Source organism: Schistocerca nitens, chromosome 3 (assembly GCF_023898315.1).
Source record: "Schistocerca nitens isolate TAMUIC-IGC-003100 chromosome 3, iqSchNite1.1, whole genome shotgun sequence".
Taxonomy (NCBI): Eukaryota; Metazoa; Arthropoda; class Insecta; order Orthoptera; family Acrididae; genus Schistocerca; species Schistocerca nitens.
In genome coordinates this window covers 827,814,207-827,835,312 of record NC_064616.1, presented here as the reverse complement: position 1 = coordinate 827,835,312, position 21,106 = coordinate 827,814,207, and the positions used below count along the sequence as shown (strand labels likewise).

The 21,106-nt window shown below is 39.0% G+C and overlaps 1 long non-coding RNA gene across 3 annotated transcripts; it reads left to right on the top strand.

Moving 5' to 3' along the window:
• The first annotated feature begins 2,323 nt into the window (after positions 1–2,323).
• Positions 2,324–20,809, top strand: LOC126248844 (uncharacterized). 3 transcript variants are annotated; one of them, XR_007545547.1, is made up of 4 exons: positions 2,342–2,513; positions 3,801–4,016; positions 12,500–12,786; positions 20,580–20,809. It is a non-coding gene; the product is annotated as an uncharacterized LOC126248844 (long non-coding RNA). The 3 variants fall into 3 exon arrangements; XR_007545546.1 differs by lacking the exon at positions 20,580–20,809 and having other exon boundaries at positions 2,324–2,361; positions 12,500–14,102; XR_007545545.1 differs by lacking the exon at positions 20,580–20,809 and having other exon boundaries at positions 12,500–14,102.
• Positions 20,810–21,106: the final 297 nt, after the last annotated feature.

Here is a 21,106-nt window from a genome sequence, read left to right as displayed (position 1 = left end):
TGTGTTCACACGACACAAACCCCAATCTACTACTCGCCCGCCATCTGTCGGTGTAGAAAAGAAATATCAGTAGCAAGCGACTACGCTCCCCATAAACGTCAAAAATTTAATTCAGTTATTTTGATCTATAGAAATGGAGGAAGTTCTGTTGTGGCCTGTGTTCGCAACTTGTGTTGCAAAAAACATCCAGACCAACCGCAGGAAACAGAGAAAGCGGTCAAAATGGTGTAGACAGTGGCTGCTAGAGCGAAAGCAGTTTTCTCACGTAAATTTACTGCGAGAGTTGCAGGGCGAGTCTAGCGACTGGCGAAATTATTTGCGGATGGATGTCGAAACTTATAATTATCTCTTAAAGCTTGTAACCCCTCATATTATGAGAAAAAATACTTGTATAGAGAAAGGCAATTTCTCCTCATGAACGGCTGGCGGTAACATTAAGATTCCTAGCAACGGGAAGGAGCTACAAGGATTTGGAATTTTCAACTGCAAAATCGAAACAAGAGTTGAGTGAAGTAATACCCGCAATTTTCAATTAGAGCATTGTATGCTGCTGTCTTTTTGTCTCAGTCACTATATTCTTTACTTTAATCTTCCACAAACATGGGTGGTTTCTATATATTTCAATGAATTCACTTACAAACTCTCGAGAACACTGACGAGCATCAGCCATTTTAATGCACTGTGCGCACAAATACAAACACTAGACTGAACAAACAGCTGCTTCGCGCCAGATTTGCGGCGATCTCCTGTCCACACGCTCCAACTTGTCTGCGCAGATGTGGTTTGAACCCACAGATTTGAGAGGTTTCGCTCAAACCTCCAATTCCAACTTCCAGGTTTGCACACGCCTCAGGTTGGTGCAAATCTTCTGTCTACACGCAACGATCTGTCTGCGCAGATGTGATGTGCGCAGACATTTGCGCAGACAGATCGTTGCGTGTGGACGGGCCTTAAGACATGTACTGGGCTTGAAAATACTTGTGAGCTGGTACCTGTCAGCTAATTTTTTCTCCAAGATCTGTCCCACACCTCTTCCATGGCTACTACCTAACAACAGACCTTTCCTCCTAGTTTCTACTTTTTTTGAAGCAGTTGGTTTCCTAGTGAAAGGCTGTTGAGTGCTGACTACACTTAAATCTATTTGAGCCTCTTCACTAGTTGACTGAGGTAGCAAGGCAAATCTATTGTATGAGCCAATGATAAAACTGTCAGATAATGTTCTCTTTTTGTGGCCCATGTTCTCTGCTACCACTTCTCACCTGTCTTCACCCTTCTCCCTTGGAGGATGCTAAGTTCACCGGACTTGGATACGATGTGACGTCAATATGACGTATACACGCTACATCGAAAACGATAGAAACCGTATATCGACTATTCGACTTTTGTGAACTTTCCAGAGATTGTGACAGGGTAGCGCTGTGCTCTGCGCCATTCGTTTAAATGTGTTTTGCGTTCCTTGCGTTTAAATCGTTTATTGTACTGTGTTTGTGTCCTGTGCGTTGTTTTTCGTTTGCTCGTCTCTAATTATGTGTTCAGCATTCGAGAGACTAATGAGAGAAAAGCTTACCACCATGGAATGCTTTGACACTATCATACCACCATGGAATGCTTTGACACTGCATTCAATCATTTCATACGTGAATCAGTACTAGACACTAATCTTTGGTTAAGATTACATTGAGACATCCACTTCCCCTCGTATTTCATCTCCGGTCGACGATTTTTCTTCAACAATGCCTCATATTTTTCTTTTTAAGTTCGAAATTAAATTATTCTACACATCAGTCATTACTGGACACTAAGGTACCTGTCTCTGCGGTCCGAGTGTAAAATTACTTGGAATTATGGTTGATAAAAGACTATCTTGGGATGGACATATAAATTACTTAGCTAACAAACTTGCACGAGTTCTCTTTCAGCTATATAAATTAAGAAAAAAAAAGTCAGCAAGAGTATGCTGCTACAATCTAATATGTACTGACAAGACCAATTGTATGAAACCATACTAAAACTTTGATAGTAAATAAATATTATTTTCGGCGTAAGCATTCAATACAACAATCACACAATCTAATCTGGTCGGGACATAAGAAGACTTCACTTTTTTACGTGGTGTTTTCAAGGCCACGGTCAGGAATATTTCTATTAATATCCAGCTCTTTTATTTTGGCGAAATACATAAACGCTACCACACTGAGCTGCTTTCAGAATCGCACGTGTCAAAACAAGCCGCTAGCTGACGACAGTTTAGAATCTCGAACGTCCGTAAAAGTCGATAGGTGTTTTAATCGACTAAAGCGTATATACGTCATAATGACGTCACATCATATCCAGGTTGGGTGAACTTAGCATCCTCCCTCCGTAAGTATTTCGTACTGCCGGCAAACTTTTCAGTATAGGAGGTTTTGTTTCATGATGGAACTGCTCTTAGAACTAATTCTGAAAGTGTGGTGTTGCTCCTTAGCTTTTATAGCATACGACACAGTGGTATACAATAGTATGTCTTAAATAATGTACGTCGATGCCTTACGACATGTGCTATTCTTTTTGTGATGAACATTTATTTTTCTTATTGTAATTTGTATTTAGTAACACATAGCAAAATAATAAACAGAGTTAGGAAGGATCTGTTGCTGTTGAAAAGGATTGACGACTGCCCCATATTGACGATCGTTTTGGCTATTGGACTTTGATTGTGTGTAATATTGTCAACCAGACAACATTTCGCTGTAAAGTTGCTTTAGAACAGCTTTTTAAAGATTAAAATATGAGAAAATGTGACCATCATAATTAAGAAATTTGGGAATCGATTGTCATTATAAACGGATTTCAGTGTAATAAATTTCTTGCAATATCTGAAATCACTAGAAAAAGACCTTAGCAGTTGCTCAATTACATGTCACAGCATTTAAAGAAAATACAGACAGTATTATAGAGGCTGGTGGAATCAATAATCTAATGGACCGCCACACCTTTATAATCTTGAAAATTATGATTGCTTGAATATCTGCAGCCTGGAAGTAATCCAAATTAGGGCTTTACGGTATCAAGACAAATGGAATATATACATAAAGTACATAGTTTCATATACAATGTAGTGATAAAGAACTTCTTGATTTTTATTTTGCCACTATTGTATTAAATGAAGAGCATATTAAAGTTTCTAGTTTGGCATGTAGCCATTAATTTTTAAAAGTTCACATGACAAGTTTGCTAATGGTCATGTTTGTATTGCTCATTGTGCATTGACCATCCAAACAGTGGTAAACATGTTTTAGAAATGGCTGACAATCAGAAATCAGGACTGCCGCAGCCTCTAAGACCATGCCAGTCACTATATAACATATTTTATTCACTAATATGACTGTATTGTGAGCAAAACGCTAGTTTAGTACGTTAGATCTGTTAGTGTAACTGACAGATTTGAAAATAATTTTGAATATTGTAATTTGACCTAGTTTGAATTAGAAATCATGTCTTAACTAAAATTACATTTATCTATAGAATTTCATGTCTTATTTAAGAAGTGAAGAGATATTAGAGAAAATCACACGGATGATTTAAGGAGACTGTGTGATGGCAATGCGTTCTTACTGTAAGCTAGTCACATAGAACAGTTGTTACTGAGAAATCATAAATTTTATGGAAAGATCACTTTTTGAATGTGCAGGCTTTTAATGTTCATGTAGTCCAGTGCAGTGAATGTGGGACATTGTCTTCTCTGGTACCAATTTTTGTGTGCTGTTTGTATGTAGGGCCTAGTAACATTATATTCTTATGGATATTGTTATATGTTGCAGAATTCCATGTGCTGTCATTTTCCGTTAAAAACAGAAGATTTCAGTCAGTTCCAGTTGTATGTTCATAAGATTATGGAACTGAACAAAAATTTTTCATCCAGACTTACAATATTGCTACTGAGATGTTGAACATAATACTTTTCTGGTGGATGACAATATAATTTCTTTTAAAATTGATTTGTCACTGCGTGGGGAACTGAAACTGAAAACCGACAGGTAGGGTTGCTGACACTACAGACTATTCAGGTCTTTATTTTTCCTAGTGTGTGACAAACCATTAAACGAATTAAATCTTTTTTGATAATACTCTATTGTCTTGAAAGAAAATTATGTTCTGATAGATGTTAGAAACATTGTAGTCAAACATACTGTTAAAGAATAAAGTGAAAGTGAGTTATTAGTTACACATTTCGTTGTGGTACATTGCTGATGTGATATGACAACTGTTCTAGCATTTATTTCTTTGAAATGACAGTGAACTGAAGTTAACTGTAAACATTGCAAGAAACCTCACTTGATTTACAAGACTGATAACTGTAATGGGTTTTCGTATGCATTGTATTCACTGCAATTGATTATCGTAATTTCTCAAGTCTGTGATTTGTAAAATAAAAGGAATTTGACTGTCAACTGTGCCAGTATGCATGCAGCTGATTGGTGTTCAAAAGATAGATTTAATTGAATTTGTGTAAATTATAGCATATGAGGGTGAAGTTCTTAGATGTTGAGTGTTTGCAAGCTAAGCATTATGGGTCAAAAGTTGTCAGCAGTGTTTCAACAAGCTATAGAACTGGTGCGGATAGTTTCTCTGATTGTAATAAAGGAATGTGGGTGTGAGGCTCAAAGATTATCTGGAGAATCCCATTGAAGGCAGTCACAAAATACACTACGTAGGGTCAAATATGCCCATGTGAACTCTGCAAACCTCAGAGTGCATGGCAGAGGGGTACTTTGCATTGTACTATGAATGTACATTTCTTCCTGTGCAATTGTGCATGGAATGTGAGGAGAATGATGCCCAAATGTTTGCGTGAACTGTAATTAGTGTGCACAGAGGTTCTAATACATTCCTAACTTACTATTGTTTCTTGAAACTTTAGAAGTAGTATTTCAAAAGAAAGTTGCTATCTGCCAGTTCAGATTTTTGCATTTCAGTGACAGTGACCCTCTCCGACGGGTGAAACCAATCTGTCTATTCATGCTGCCCTCCTTCATATACATCCACCATTTGGTATGGGTCCCCCACTAGTCCAATATTCTAGGATGGCTCACTGAAGTACGTAATCTCCTTTGGTTGGATGATTTGGGAGAGTAGACCAGGCAGCGAGGTTGGCCATGTCCTTTCAAAGGACCATCCCGGTGTTTGCCTCAAGCGATTTAGGGAAATCACGGAAATCCTAATTAGGATGGCCGAACACGGGTTTGAACCATCATCCTCCCAAATAAGAGTCCAGTGTGCTAGTCACTGCACCACCTCACTTGGTATATCTTGTAGACTGGCTAAGATTACCTGGTGAGTGGGGTACTGTGATCTTATGGTATGTTTTGTAAGGTTTGTTGTGTCTCGAATGGTGTTGTGTTTATTATTGGATTTTTAATTTGTTCACATCCAAAACTCCCTTTTTTACCGTGTTTGTCCTGCTGATTTCAGTGAGTTTAGTCAGTGTACTGGTTTGTGTGGTATTTGTATTTTCTGCAAGTGTAATGATAGATGTTTTGTTTGCCATGTAGGATACGCTTCAAATGGGGTTTTTGGCATGGCAACTATGTCATTGGTCAAAGAAAATGGGTGGTATACCAGTCTCCAGTAATCCCAATAATAGTTGCATGTTCAATATGTTAACAAACATTCACGTACCAACATTCTCCCATGATTCAATTAAAAACATTGAGCCACTTAGTGCTTACACAGGCAACTAAGAATAGTTTAAATTTTACAACATTCTGCACAGTATAATCCGTTGTCACCATATATGTTGTACACTCCTCATCATTACTACAGCACATTAAATGACACGTCTCACAAACATGTTGCCAACACACAATTAAATCGCCAGTGCACATCACCTCTTCATATACTGTTCTGTCTACAACATTCAATTCACACACATACACACACACACACACACACACACACACACACACACACACACACACACACACACACACACACACACACACACACACCTCGATGAGGTCACATGTTCCGGCACAGTACAATTACCTTTAGATTCAAAGCAGATGGCTAGTATTGTTCAACCAAGTATACCTAATGTTTGTATAGCAAGGAAAATGGCAGTTGCCAAAATATATAAGAACGCACATTGTTGCAAATACCAACAATAATGAAATTACTTGTCTATTCCCCTACGTAGCATACAAAGCCTTATGAAGAACTCGGCTACATGCACAGTCTTTGGCATTAGTGTTCGTCTACATGTACTAAAATGATTGTCATGATTCACCCAATCAAAAGCCCTTGAGAGATCACAAAATATCCCAATGGATGATGTTCGGTTATTCAGTGCATTTAATATTTGATCAGTGAAAGCATATACAGGCTTCAGAACACCATATTGAAAAGACTAATTGCAGGTAGGCATTGATAAAACATGCATTAATTACTGATGAATTCCAGTTAACCCCCAATGTCTCATATTAACCATAACTATAGAATGTTAAATGTATTCAGTATTAACAAGCAGTAATATTTTCCCAGTAAAAAAATACATTGTTATTGACTGTTGGTGGGGCTGCACAGACTTTATTCATAACTTTGGTTCCCATTACATGTTCACTGTTATTTAGCTCCTATTTTAACCATAATATGCTTCAGAACCATCAAACGAAAATAGTTCTGCCCATTGGTTGGAAGAAAGCTCAGGTCACACGCTTCTGCAAGCAGGACAGTAGAAGTGACCCATAACACTACTCTACAGTATTAATGACAACCACCTGTTATACATGAAATGTAATGATGCCTAATCATTTGTAAAGCAGGCTGGAGACTTTGGTTCACTGGTAGAATACTGCGAAAATGCAGTCAGTGTGTATATTTGGTTGTGGGATACCACCAATCTGCTTTGACACGCTGGATAGTTGTGCAGTGCTGCGATGTGTTGTGTGAGGTCATTGAACTGCAGTGTGTTTGTTTTGAAGTGGAAATTAAATGTTGATGGATAAGGTATAGTGTATGAAGAGGTGGAGTCCTCTAGCAGTTTGTGTGGTGGCAATGTGTTTGAGGTTTGATATTGTCATTCAGAGTGCCATAGTTGTTATGATGTGGAGTGTACAAAATTAAATGGTGACACAATGAACATACTGTGCAGAATGTTGTCATATAAAACACAATGTTGTAAAATTAAGGCTATTATCAGGTTTCCCTGTAACCACTTAGTGAATCAGTGTTTCTAATTAAATTTTGGGAAAAAGTAGCTGGATTGGTGTTTATTAACGTATCGAAAGCGCGACTTTGTTATTAATAACAAACATTGATCCACATACTTCCTCCCATGATTTAATTGAAAAAAACATTGAGCCATTTATGACGTGTATTCAAAACTGTTTTATCATAGGCTCCACCATCTTGTCTTATCTAACACATCATTCATTGCATTCATTTCCCATTGTGCACCACATACACTGTTAGCAGCTAAAACACCAACAGAAAAGCTACGGACACCCTAAGTGCACTTTAACTGTAGCGTTGAGCTATGTAGGTGGACTGGAGGTTGAGATACCATGATCTTACGATGCATTTTGTAAGGTTTTGTTGGGTGTTATTCTTTTATCAGTTTAGAGTGTTTTGTTTTTTGCAGTATGTTGTGTCTTGAATGGTGGTGTTTTTATTATTGGGATTTTTAGCTTGTGCCTGCCAAAAACCCCTGTTTTCCCATATGTAGCCCACTAGTTTCAGTGGGTTTGTCGTGCGTAGGTTCATGTAGTATTTGTATTTTTTGAGTCTTATGATAGATGATTTGGTTACCATGTAGGATACGCTCAGAATAGGGGTTTTGGCATGGTGATGTCATCATTGGTCAAAACGGGCAGTTAGTATCCCAGTTTCTGGTAATCCCCAGGCATCTAAATAATGTTACTGTCCCCTTCTGTATATGATCAATGGAAACTGGAAACATGAGTAATCGCTTTATTAAGATTTCTGCGCAAATGGAAATCAGTGTGGAAGATGAGTTACCCTTGTTTTCAACATATATGCTATGTGATCAAAAGTATCTGGACACCTGGCTGAAAATGACTAAAAAGTTCATGGCACCCTCCATTGGTAATGTCTGAATTAAATATGGTGTTTGCCCACCCTTAGCCTTAATGACAGCTTCCACTCTCGCAGGCATACATTCAATCAGGTGGTGGAAGGTTTCTTGGGGAATGGCAGCCAATTCTTCATGTAGTGCTGGACTGAGTAGAGGTATTGATGTCAGTTGGTGAGGCCTGGTACGAATTCGACACTCCAAAACATCCTAAAGGTGTTCTACAGGATTCATGTCAGGACTCTGTGCCGACCAGTCCATTACATGGACGTTATTGTCATGTAACCACTCTGCCACAGGCCATGCATTATGAGTAGGTGCCCGATCATGTTGAAAGATGCAGTTGCCATCCCCGAATTGCTCTTCAACAGTGGGAAACAAGAAGGTGCTTAAAACATCAATGTAGGCTTATGCTGTGATAGTGCCATGCAAAACAAGAAGAGGTGAAAGCCCCCTCCATGGAAAACAGACCTCACCAAACACAAAAAAATCTGAATTTTATTGTTGGCACTACACACGCTGGCAGATGACATTCTTTGGGCATTTGCCATACCCATACCCTGTCATCGGAGCGCCACATTGTGTGCTGTGATTTGTCACTCCGCACAATGTTTTTCCACTGTTCAATCGTCTAATGTTTATGCTCCTTACACCAAGCAAGGCGTCGTTTGGCATTTACCGGTGTGATGTGTGGCTTATGAGCAGCCATTCGACCGTGAAATCCAAGTTTTCTCACCTCCTGCCTACCTGTCATAGTACTTGAAGTGGATCCTGATGCAGTTTGGAATTCCTGTGTGATTGTCTGAATAGATGTCTGCCTGTTACACATTATGACCCTCTTCAACTGTCGGCGGTCTGTCAGTGAACATACGAGGTCAGTCTGTACACTTTTGTGCTGTACATGTCCCTTCACGTTTCCACTTCACTATCACATCGGAAACAGTGGACCTAGGGATGTTTAGGAGTGTGGAAATCTTTCGTACAGGCATATGACCCAAGTGACGCCCAATCACCTGACTACATTCTAAGTCCATGAGTTCCACGGAGTACCCATTCTGCTTTCTCTCTTAATGTCTAATGACTACTGAGGTCACTGATATGGAATATTTGGTGGTAGGTGGCAGCATAATGCACCTAATATGATAAAGTGTGTTTTTGGGGTGTCCATATACTTTTGATCACATAGTTACATTATTTTGTTCCAAAATAACACACTGTGCAAAAATCTATAATGCTGACTAGGATTGCTGTTCTTTTTTTGAGCAGAGTTGGTGAAGCTTGCAACCCAACACCACGAGAATGCATGACAGTGCACACACACACTTGTGTGTGTTGTAGAGTATCATTTTGAAAAAATTATCTCTCACTTCCAGCTGCTTAAAGTGGTTTAAAATCCACGAGGTTTCTGCCAAGTACTGTCTGGCCATTGTCAAGCCCATCCACAACGGCAAGGTCATATCACATCAGATGCGAAAAACCATTTTTTAATTGTCCTGAGGCCAAAAACCACATAAAAAGCATCACTCACATCAGTTTTTAATTGTCCTCAAGCCAAAAACTGCATAAAAAGCATCAATCAAGATCAAATCGGATTATTAGTTTTCATGTGACTGACGCAAAACATGTTCAGTATGCTGTCTATCGTTCTCTGCAACAAGTTGACATTGAGAAATGGCGTTTTCCACAACTGACTGAAGTGTTTCCGGGGTCACGTTCAGATTGTTGTGCAATGCATGCCTTCAGTGCAGCTAAGTTTGCAATTGGAATACTGAACACATCTTTCAGATAGCCCCACAGCCAGAAGTCACACAAATTAAGATCAGGTGAACGGGATGGCCAGGCTGTGGGGAAATGGCGGCTGATAATTCTAGCGTTTCTGGAATGGTGCTTCAGCAGCTGCTTAACTGGATTTGTAGTGTGCAAAGGTGCACCATATTGCATAAAAATGATCCCATCCACACTGTTGGAGAGCTGGAATGACGTGGTTGAACAAAAGACACTCATAGCGCGTAACCGTTACAGTACGGGTAAGAGGACCGTGTCTGTGGGAGCAGACTACGAACGTGTTGTCGATGTAACGGCGACTAATGTCTGCAGGGGCAGTGTCCGGGGTGATGTCCTCAAAGTACTCCATAGACAGGTAGGCTATAACAGGAGCTAATGGGCTCCCTATTGTGATGTCATACGTATAATTAAAATATTCTCAATCATATAGAAAATGTCAGTGTGTGCCTGAATAAATCCACAACAGTGTTTTCAAATAAGTGGAGAGTGAATCTATAGAATTCTTCATTGCAATGCACATGAATAATGACACCACATCAAAGCTAACCATTTTCTTTATGACGGTGGATATTATAATCAGACGGGAACTTCAAGATGGGGAGTTCATTAGCTCCAGTTATAGCCAACCTATGTGTGAAGAACTTTGAAGACATCGCGCTAGACACGGCTTCGGCAAAGCCTAGTTGCTTTTATTGTTACATCAATGCCATGTTCGTTGTTTGGTCTCGTGAATGAGAAAAGCGAGCAGAATTCGTGGACCCCATCAAGAGTATCCATGACATAAGGTTTTCAATGGACGTAGAGACAGATGCTGATTTCTCATTTCTTGACATCCCCGTCTGCTGTAAAGAAAATGGGTGGCTCAGCCACAGTGTTTACCAGAAACACAACCACTCAGACCAATATCTGCACGCTAACAGCTATCAGCATCCATCACAGGAACATTCTGTTCTGAGGACCTTGGCACATAGTGCAGGCTGTCTCAGATGCTGGAAACCTATTGTAGGAGTTGAGCCACTTATGGAAAGTATTAGAGGAAAACAGCTCTAACAACTGCAATATTTTACAAGGTATCTTTCCAAAAACATGGAAGCTGAAGGAGCCTGAGGAGGATTCAAAGAAGCTTGCTTTTTGCCATTCTATGGCTTAGTAACAGGAAAAATTAGCTGGCTTCAAGAGACACAAAACTGATTGTTTTCAGGGCTCCAACAATTCAACAACTCAGGAGGCCTGACAGACAATGTAGGCATCAGAATGCCAGGAGTATGTAAATACCACGTGGGTGTAGACAGACTATCAGACTGACTGCATACTATTGAACAGTGCTGTGTAGAACACAGGAAATGCTTTCGTCTTTAGTACCCTGAGAAATCAGCAGTAGTAGAGCATGCTCTAGAAAATGGTCATCATATTGCATTCAAAGAGAATGGGACAGTGTAATGAAAGAGGCGATAGAGATACAAATTTGTGACAACACCCTCAATAAAGATGGCAGACTGCCACTAAGCACTGCTTGGGACCCAGCCGTCTGGAGGTTGAAGCACACACATCCAGCAGGCAATGAAGACATTATCTTCTATGGTGCTGGAATGAGCACCAATGACGTGACAGAAGACACCTAAGCTATATAAGGATGGTAGTAGTTACCCAAAGACAGTTACCACTTGGTAATCAACAAGGCGTACTTGGCAGAAAGATCATGGAATTTGAACCACTTGATGTGGCTGGAAACTTGAGAGAATTTTGTCTCTACATGTTGCCACGTTGTCTTCTGTTTGTAGGATGATTTTGTCACAAACCCATCTGTTGGGAGGACGTTTCTCATCGTACATGCAGGGAAAATAGTAACTTGTAGAATTATAGGAACAGTTCAGAATGAGGCAAGTTTGGGGTGAGTAGATTGTACTGTATGGAGCATAATGTTCGATTGGTGCACAGAGCATAACATTATCATTGGCAGTCAGGAGAGTAGAGAGATAGGTACTGCAACCACATGTGATTTTTCAGATGTGAAGTTGGCCTAGAGGTCCTCTGCATGGATGGTTTTGTGCATCTACATAAATTTAATTCTGTTGGATAAATTTATTGTAGTTGAATGCATGTAACTTGTTGGCGGGCCAGTGATGTTTCCATTTCATAAGCCTGGGGTGAGAGCATATTCCAGAACTTAGAGCCTCTTAATAGAGAACATACAAATTGACTGTAGCAACTCTGTGTAACTGGATCTGCTATTAACTGCTTTGTAGTTAGGAAAGAGATTACAGTGTTGCTACTGTTTATTTCTTCCATTTCAGAACTTTTCTAATTACATGCCTTTTGATAAAACTGATATGTACACAAATGTAAACTATGGCAATAGCAGGTGGTTGTTGGTGCAGAAATGAAAAGGAAAACTATATGGAACTATGGTCCTAGAAATACTTTAGTTTTGCATTTGTTTGTTCACCCCCCCCCCCCCCTTCAAATTCCACTTAGGCATGCAATATAAAATACTCTGAGCACTAAAACTTTTTGGCATTGTTATTTGATATTTACAGTATTATTTTTTAGTGCACTTTCATTAACATGTTTGAAAAGCTTACATATGATGGCATATGCACTAGTTAGAATATTTTTTCCTGAAATGCCTTTTTTTTCCTTCTGCAGGTGTTTTGAGACACTATTCATGTGGAAGGTGATCACACCGATGCCACAAATACCAACAGTACTGCACGATTTAGGCAAACAGGTTGTGTAGGCTGAAGCAATGAAGTGAAAAGTAGCTGTGTATACTGAGGAAAATGTAAAAGGTGGATGAGAAAATTTGAAATTTTCAGAAGTGAAAACTCAATGACATTGTCACTATGATCCAATCATTATCAATTTGGGGCATGCAGAAAAAATGAGCTCATTATACATATAATAATTTATTTAAATGTGTTTTGAAGAAATAGGTAAGTAGAATGAGCTGGAAATATTTCTAACATTGGCCAATACCATCTGGTAATGAAACTTGTACAGAACTTTCAGGGGGTAGACAATTGGGAACAAAATTCAATGAAATAGGCTTGTCCATTGATATAAAAATGTTTCACACTGTTGATTTCTGGACTGGGTGTGTGTATGGACAGCATAATGAGGGACCGAACATTGGAATTTCTACACAAGGTAATTTGGTAGGTGTTTGAATAATTCTTTTATACTGAAGATTTAGGTGTTTATTAGATTTAAAAGATTGTTCCAAAAGTGTCAATGTATTCCTCTGAAAGCTATTTATACTCATATAGTTTTGAATGGAGGGAGACTGAAGTTTTTGTGTGTGAAGTTAAGGCAGCACGCACCTTGTTGGAACTTAGACACACGATTTTAACAATAATTGAAAAACTTGTGGATGGATTATAAACAGTAACTTAGAGGAAACTGTCCATTTGTATTGAAGGGGGACTGATGACCATAGATGTTAAGTCCCATAGTGCTCAGAGCCAACCTGTATTGAAGACGTACTTGCTGAATAGCTGTAGTTTAGATATGAACAAAAAGCAACACTATTATCACCACACACGCACGTGCACACACAGAGACCATGTATGTGGTTCTGTGCAGGGTTTGCGTGGTACTTTGCACGGCTCCCCTATTATTGAGTTTGCTGCAGGTTTCAGATTTGCTGATAGATGACTAGTGAAATGACCCAAAGTGTGTCAGGGCTCATTCTCTAGTTGATTGTTCATATGGTAACTGCCCTGTGGACAATTGTCAGTCACTTTCTTAATTTCATTCACTATAGCACAGTTGAGTGGCAGGTAGTAGAGGTGACATATTGTGTAAATTAATGAATTTGGTCTATGGAGCGAGAAGCCTTTCACTCTAGAACCATTTCCTGAACTGTGCTATATTCTTTGTTGCATGGGGAAAGACGATAAGGATGCAAAGACAATGGGTGAATACAGACACAGTTGTGGACACAAGAAATTGTGAGTTCACACACTGTATGTGTGCAATTTCACTGATCAGTTACTGGAAGTGCACTGCTTGCTTGTGGGCTCAGTAAGTGAAACAAGTACATGTCACAGAGGCATAATTGTTTTGCATGTGCTCATCTTGTATTGTGGCACAGTTTGTTATGAGAACACATAGTTTGATATTGTCTGTTTCTCCAGCTTCATTGTGTAATCACTGTTGTTTATATTTTAATCTTTTGTATGGTTCTGGATTTTCTTTACTGAATACAACATATGTAAGAAGGTAAGTCAGTTACTGGAGATAAAAATATTGTTGCAATTTCTTACATTGCTTCCTTTCCAATAAATGACATCAGTGTAAGTGAATGATTGGTATGTCTTTTGTAAAATAAACTCTCTTGTGCTTGTGTTTTAGAAAACTGAAGTTACTACCAAATGGTATTCTGATGAGTTTACATAAACAATCTTTATTTCTGGTTCACTTTCCTGGTACTAATTTTTATTTCAGATAAAATCTCTCAAGTCATTGTGCAGTTAATCATCTGTCTGTTCAATCCATGTCTGGTCAGTGAGCTGGTGTTCTTTTAGCAGCTTGCACTTTCCATTTCTTGTTATTGATTGAGTATTGCCATCAGTGCTATCTAAGACACCAGAACTAGTTTTTCTTTTTTTGTTTATCGATTAAAGATGGATAGGGACTGTGGGTGATGTATATAGAACATTTGTGTATGCAGGGAGAATTGGCCATTGTCTGTAAACAGCTGGAAGCTGTATTAGCCATATTAGACAGGTTTCAGACCTCTATCCTGGACTGTGGAAGCATTGGGATGCCTGAGGTGAATGCTTTTTCACTTCTGGAGCCTGTAGTGTTGTCTGGGTTCCCTAATGCAGCTTTGCTTCCAAATTTGCAAGTCCTGGCTGGTTGAAAGTTACTTGAAATTGATTGGCAAACAGTGCTGAGGTCGCTAATCTCTGGGGAGAAGGCATAAGTGGGTGTCAGCCGCATGACTGTCCCCTTACATCTTAAAAGCAGGCTTGGTATTGCCTCCTACTGAAAGTACATCTGTGACAGTCCAGGACACCTCACCTGTTGGGACTTGCCAATGCAGACAAGTGCAGAGGGTGGAATTGGTTGTCATTAGGAGCTCTAATGTTAGGCAGTTGATGGAGCAACTCAGGAAAATAGTGGGCAGTCTGCTTGCCTGAGAGTTGGGGGAGTCTCATTAGACAACGAGGCTCTGCCAGCAATGATCAAATGCACTGGGAGCACCCGGCTGCAAATTGTGGCTCATGTAGGCACGAATGATACCTGTTGCCTGCATTCTGAGGCCATCCTTGCTTTCTACAGGTGACTGGCTGATTTTGTGAAGACAGCTAGCCTCACCTGCAGGGTTGTTTTGCAGCATCTATCCCAGATGTGATTGTGGTCCTCTGGTTTGGAGCAGAGTGGAAGGTCTAAACCAGAGGCTCGTGTTTTTGTGATGGTCTCAAATGCAAATTCATGACCTCCGTTATCGGGTGGAGAATTGTAGGGTTCCTGTGAATAGGTCAGGCAGGCACTACATGCAGTAAGTGGCTAATAGGGTAGCAGAGTACATGTGTGCAAATGTGAGTCTTTTAGGATAGAGTAACATCTCCACAGGCCTGATAAAATGGTTTCTGAGTCCAGATAGAGTAGCATTTGTCATAGCAGATGGGAGACAGAAAATTTTAATATAGTGTTAGTTAACTACAGGAGTGTCTATGGAAAGGTCCTGGAACTAATCTCAGTTACAAATGGTAAATATTCCCACATAGTACTAGGGACAGAAAGGTGGCTGAAACCAGATGTGAAAGCAATGAAAATCTAAACCCCAACTGGAATGTTTATTGCAAAGAGTTGAACACTGGTGGTGGAGGCATGTTTGTAGCAATAAATATGATATGTAGTGAGACTAGTACAGACCTGAATGTGAAATAATTTTTGTGAAAAGTGGTAATAAAGGTGGGCCAAATATGCTCATTGGGTGTCTTTTATATACCTTCTGCCTCAGCAACAGTATTAGCAGAACAGTTGAGGGGAAACTTAGAGAATATTTTATGTAAATTTCCTGGCCATGTTATAGTTATAGGTGGAGATTTTAACTGAAGAGCTATAGGCTGGGAGACGTAAGGGATTGGGACTGATAACACTGTAGTTTGGCCCCATTATATGACAAACCAGCTAACCAACTTAAGGGACTAGGGTGAGTAGTAGGGACAGATAATCATTTGAAATTGTTCTAAGCACCACATCCGAAAATTACCTTGAGCAGTTAATCAGGGAACTGACCCCTGAAGCTAACTTCTTGGATCTGCTGGTGACACAGACCCAAGCTTTTCAGCTTGGTTATTGTAGGTCAAGCAATCAATGATCACAAGACCATTACACCATCACTGAACATGGCTGTTAATAGGAATACAGAGAAAGATCTTTCTCTTGAGCTAGAGTGACGAGAGCCAGATTTCAGATTACCTGACAGGTCGTCATAAAAATTTCATCTCCAACACTGACAAAGTTTAGCATCAATGGGCAAAGTTAAAGGGCATCATATAACATGCATACCGAGCAGAATTGTGAGGGATGGAAAAGACCCACTGTATTTTGCAAACCATGTTAGGAAGCTGCTCCAAAAGTAGAGAGAGATTCACTCCAAATTTAAATGTAGCCAAAGTCTCACAGACAAACAAAATCTTAATGAAGCAAAAAAATAGCATACAGAGGGCTGTGTTTGCTGCGTTCAATGAATATCTACAAACTTGATAGAAAATTGTAAGAACTTCTGGTCTTAGGTTAAATCAGTAGACAGATAGAAGCCACCTGTCCAGGCAGTCCGTGACTATAATGGCATTGAAACAGAGAATGACAGAAAAGACCGAAATACTTTTCCTTTTCCCTTCTTTTTCCTAAACTGTTTCACAGAGGAAGATTGTACTGTAGTTTCTTCTATAAATCGTCACATGAATGACAAAATGACGGATATTGAGATAAGTGACTAAGGGATAGAAAAGCAACTGAAATCACTCAACAGTAAAAGGCCACTGGACTTCATGGAATGCTAGTTTGATTCTACACAGTTTTTGTGAAAGAATTTCCCCTCTTCTGACAGCAGTGTACTGTAGGTCTCTAGAGGAGCAAAGCATTACTAGCAATTGGAAAAAAGTGCAAGTCATCCCCATTTTCGAGAAGAGTTGATGAACAGATGAAAAAAACTCACATTTTAAGACATTTCTGGAGATTGAAAATCTCCTCTATAGGAACCAATGCGGGTTATTAGAACAATGATCGTGTGAAACTCAACTCATTCTGTTTGTCCAAAACACCCAGAAAGCAGTAGAGACAGAGTCTCGGGCTGGTGCAGTGTTCCTTGAATTCCAGAAGGCATTTGATACAGTTCCGCATGGTCTCCATGTGCACAAAATTCTAGCACATGGAATATCAGGCTAACTGTGTGGTTATATTGAAGGGTTTCTAGTAAACAGAGTGCAGTGTGTAATTATGAACAGAGAAATCTTCAGAAGTAAAACAAACCTTGGTTTACCTGAAATGGGTTTTATAGGACCATTACTTATGACGTGGTGGACAATATCTAAAGTTCCACGAGGCTTTTCACAGGTAATGCTGTTATATACAGACAAGTTGCGCAGCTAGAAAAAGTGTAACAAAGTGCAGTAAGACTTGCAGATGATTGATGCTTGGTGCAGGGAATGCCATAAACAAATATAAATTTGCTGTGAATATATAGACAGAAAAGCCATTTATTATGTGATTACAGAGTTGCAGAACTATAACTGAAAGCAGTTACTTCCATAAAATATCTAGGAATATGCATATGGAGTGATTTGAAGTGGAATGACCACATAAAATTAGTTGCAAGTAAGGCATATGCCAGATTTAGATTCGTTGGAAGAATCCTAAGAAAATGTACTCCACCAACAAAGGAGGTAGCCTACAAAAGCCTTGTGCAACCAGTATTTGAAAATTATTAGTCACTATGTAATCGATACTCGATAAGACTAATGAAGGAAATACAGATCATCTAAAGAGCAGCAGCACGTTTAGGTTCGTGTAGTAAGCACAAAAACATCAGAGATGCTGAGCCAATTCCAATAGCAGATAAGAGAGACAGTCGGCATCACGGTATAGTCTACTGTTAAAAGGTCAGCGAGTGTACATTCCTAGAAGAGTCAACAAGTAAGTTGCTTCCTCCTATGTATATGTTGCAGAAAGACCATGAAGATAATATTAGAGAAATTAGAGCCCACACAGAAGCTTGCCAGGAATTGTTCTTTCAGCGAACCATACACAACTGGAACTTCAAAAAGGGAAGTGACACTATTGCGCAAAGTGCACTTTGTTACACATCAGAACTTGGCTTCTGGAGTATAGATGTAGTCTCTTTAGATTTAGAAGAAACATTTAGCTGCTAAGACCATAACAGGGTCTCATCATTTGTATATTTTCTTTGTAAGTCAGTTTTTTATTAGTTTTTGTTCCTTAAAAATTTGCAACTTTTACCACAAAAAATAAGTCATGGACTGATTTTAGTATCTTAGTGCAAAAGCACATTCCACACTCTGCTCTGCAACAGCACTGTAATAGGGTGTTTGGTAATTGCACTGATTAAATAAAATTCCCAACTATTGAGAGTGCACATTAGCTATACAAAGTTAAACATGGTACATATAATCAGAATTCATCCTGCAATAATGTTTCCTAAAACAAGTGAATGTGTTGAGGGCTGCGAAAAGGTTATTGAGCACAAAGGATGATTAGTAATGTTTATTTTGGAGGAAGTAGTGTTCTCACAGAGAGAACGTGAGGGAGAATTCCATATGGCAACTACCTCTTGACATTATCATCTTTGTTCTGTCATGTTTGCAATTGTCAAGGAAGTTAACACTGTTCTGAGATTGTTGGTTTATAGAAGAAGGGAACTAGAAAAAGATGTAATGCGTCATCAGCAGGTTTCAACAGAAATTCTAGAAGTTACAACTATTGGTGCTTCCACTATTTAACCCATTTGGAGAATGGCAGTTACAAATGTTACTGACAACTGAAGGGGTTGCATTGCAAGCTAATTCAGTTTCAGGATTAGTTACTTCAAAATAAATTCTGCTTGTGATATTGAATTCAGCCTGTTCAAAATATTCATGTATGCTGAAACAGGAAGTAAGAGAACCACTTTATTTATTCTGTTCTTATTATGGATAAATAACTATCAAAATGGCAAAATAATCTTGAAATTAGGCAGGCAGTCTTGTAGTTAGTTGGTGTTGTAGGAAGTGAACGAACATATAAGTTGGTTGTCAGATATTGTATCTACTTAAGATGGTATTTTATCCCTCCTCAGCAACTTAGTAATATATAATGAAATAATAAGCAAATAGTTGTGTTAAAGAAATTTAATTTCTTCACCAGTTTCGGACACTTAGTGCTCTTCTTAGTGTCTGACACTTTCGCAAATAATGTGATAGGTATAACCTTATAAGTGCCCGAAACTGGTAAAGAAGGTAAATTTCTTGTATGCAGCGGGTTACTTTCTATTTCATTATATCCTGAAGATACCCATTTGTGAATTAGTGGTTCTGTCAGCTTATACAACAGAACTTTTGTAAGTTGCAAAGTTACTTCTTACTCGATGCCCCACAAAAGGATTGGTGTAGTGTGTATTCAGAGTGATGCTTGCAATAGATCCATTGTCCTATGAGGAACTTAATTTCATTTTATGTAATGTCGTAAATTATGGCTAACCTACTGAAAAACAGGATATTGAGTGAGATGGCACACTGGACTCAGATTCAGGATGACAGTGGTTCAAACCCACGTCCAGCCATCCTGATTTAGGTTTTCTGTGGTTTCCCTAAATTGCTTCAGGCAGATATTGGGATGGTTTCTTTGAAAGTGTACGGCCGACTTCCTTCCCAATCCTTCCTCCCAAGGTCCAATGACCTCACTGTTTGGTCCCCTCCCCCAATCCAACCAACAAACCCAAAACAGGATGTTATAATATTAGGCAGAATGAGCAATATCTTTGTGAAAGATTTGTTAACATGTGGAGCACATTACGTATCAAGCAGTCTGGACATGGGGAGTCCCAAATTCCTGCAATTAACAACTGTGGGTTTATTTGGGAAGATATCTATATTTGCCAAATGACCTTGTAGGGAATTGGAAAGACTTTGAAACCTCAGTCTCACAATACAATCTCGCCCACAAAATTGTGGCTTTGTTGTTAGTGAAGAAGATGACACCAGATTTTCTGTAAATTTGTCGTCAGATATGCTGATAACAATATTTTACAGATCGTGAAGCATTATTCATATGAAACAAAAATTACAATAACAAAAGTGTGATGCATAAATGATTCTCAGATTTAGGAAGATACAATGAAGTATCAGTGATTTAAATCTGTGGTTGGTTGGTTGTTTTGGGGAAGGCGACCAGACAGCGAGGTCATCGGATTAGGGAAGGAAGTCGGCCGTGCCCTTTGAAAGGAACCATCCCGGCATTTGCCTGGAGCGATTTAGGGAAATCACGGAAAACCTAAATCAGGATGGCCGGACGCGGGATTGAACCGTCGTCCTCCCGAATGAGAGTCCAGTGTCTAACCACTGCGCCACCTCGCTCAGCTTTAAATCTGTGATTTTTGTTTATGGAAAAGATAGTCACATACTCTGTACAGTAAATGTGTCTCAGTTAGTGGATGTTTTGTCGTATGTGGTGAAAACACAAATATTTGACTACAATAGCAACGTTAATTTTATAGCTTGGAAATTTCTGGAATGCTAAGAGACTATCACCAAATGATAACTTGCCAGCAGCCATAAAAAGCTTAACAACCAATGAAATTCACTTTAAGAGAAGCCTAAAGGAGTTATTGGTGGCCAACTCCTTCTACTCCATTGATGAATTTCTCAGTAAAACCAACTGATTTGTGTATAGTGCAGTAATGTGTTCATTGTAAATAAGTATTATAGTAGTTGTATTACATGTTTATTATCTTACAAATAAATAAAAAACTTTTTATTTTAAATTCAGTGCCTTAGTATTTGTAAAATGACTCTTTCATATAGTGTTCATTAAAAAATGATGATCATTCCACTTGGGACCTGTGGAATGGTACATTAGCTTATTTGTTTTAGTTGTAAATATTAGTCATGTATTGTTTTTCTGACATGTTCCACATCCTGGAGGACCTCCTCATTATGGATCAATTGGAATGAAAGTAAATCTAATCTAATACAAATACTGGAAAGTCAGAACTGACTTAGATGAGTGCCCTACTATGTTTAC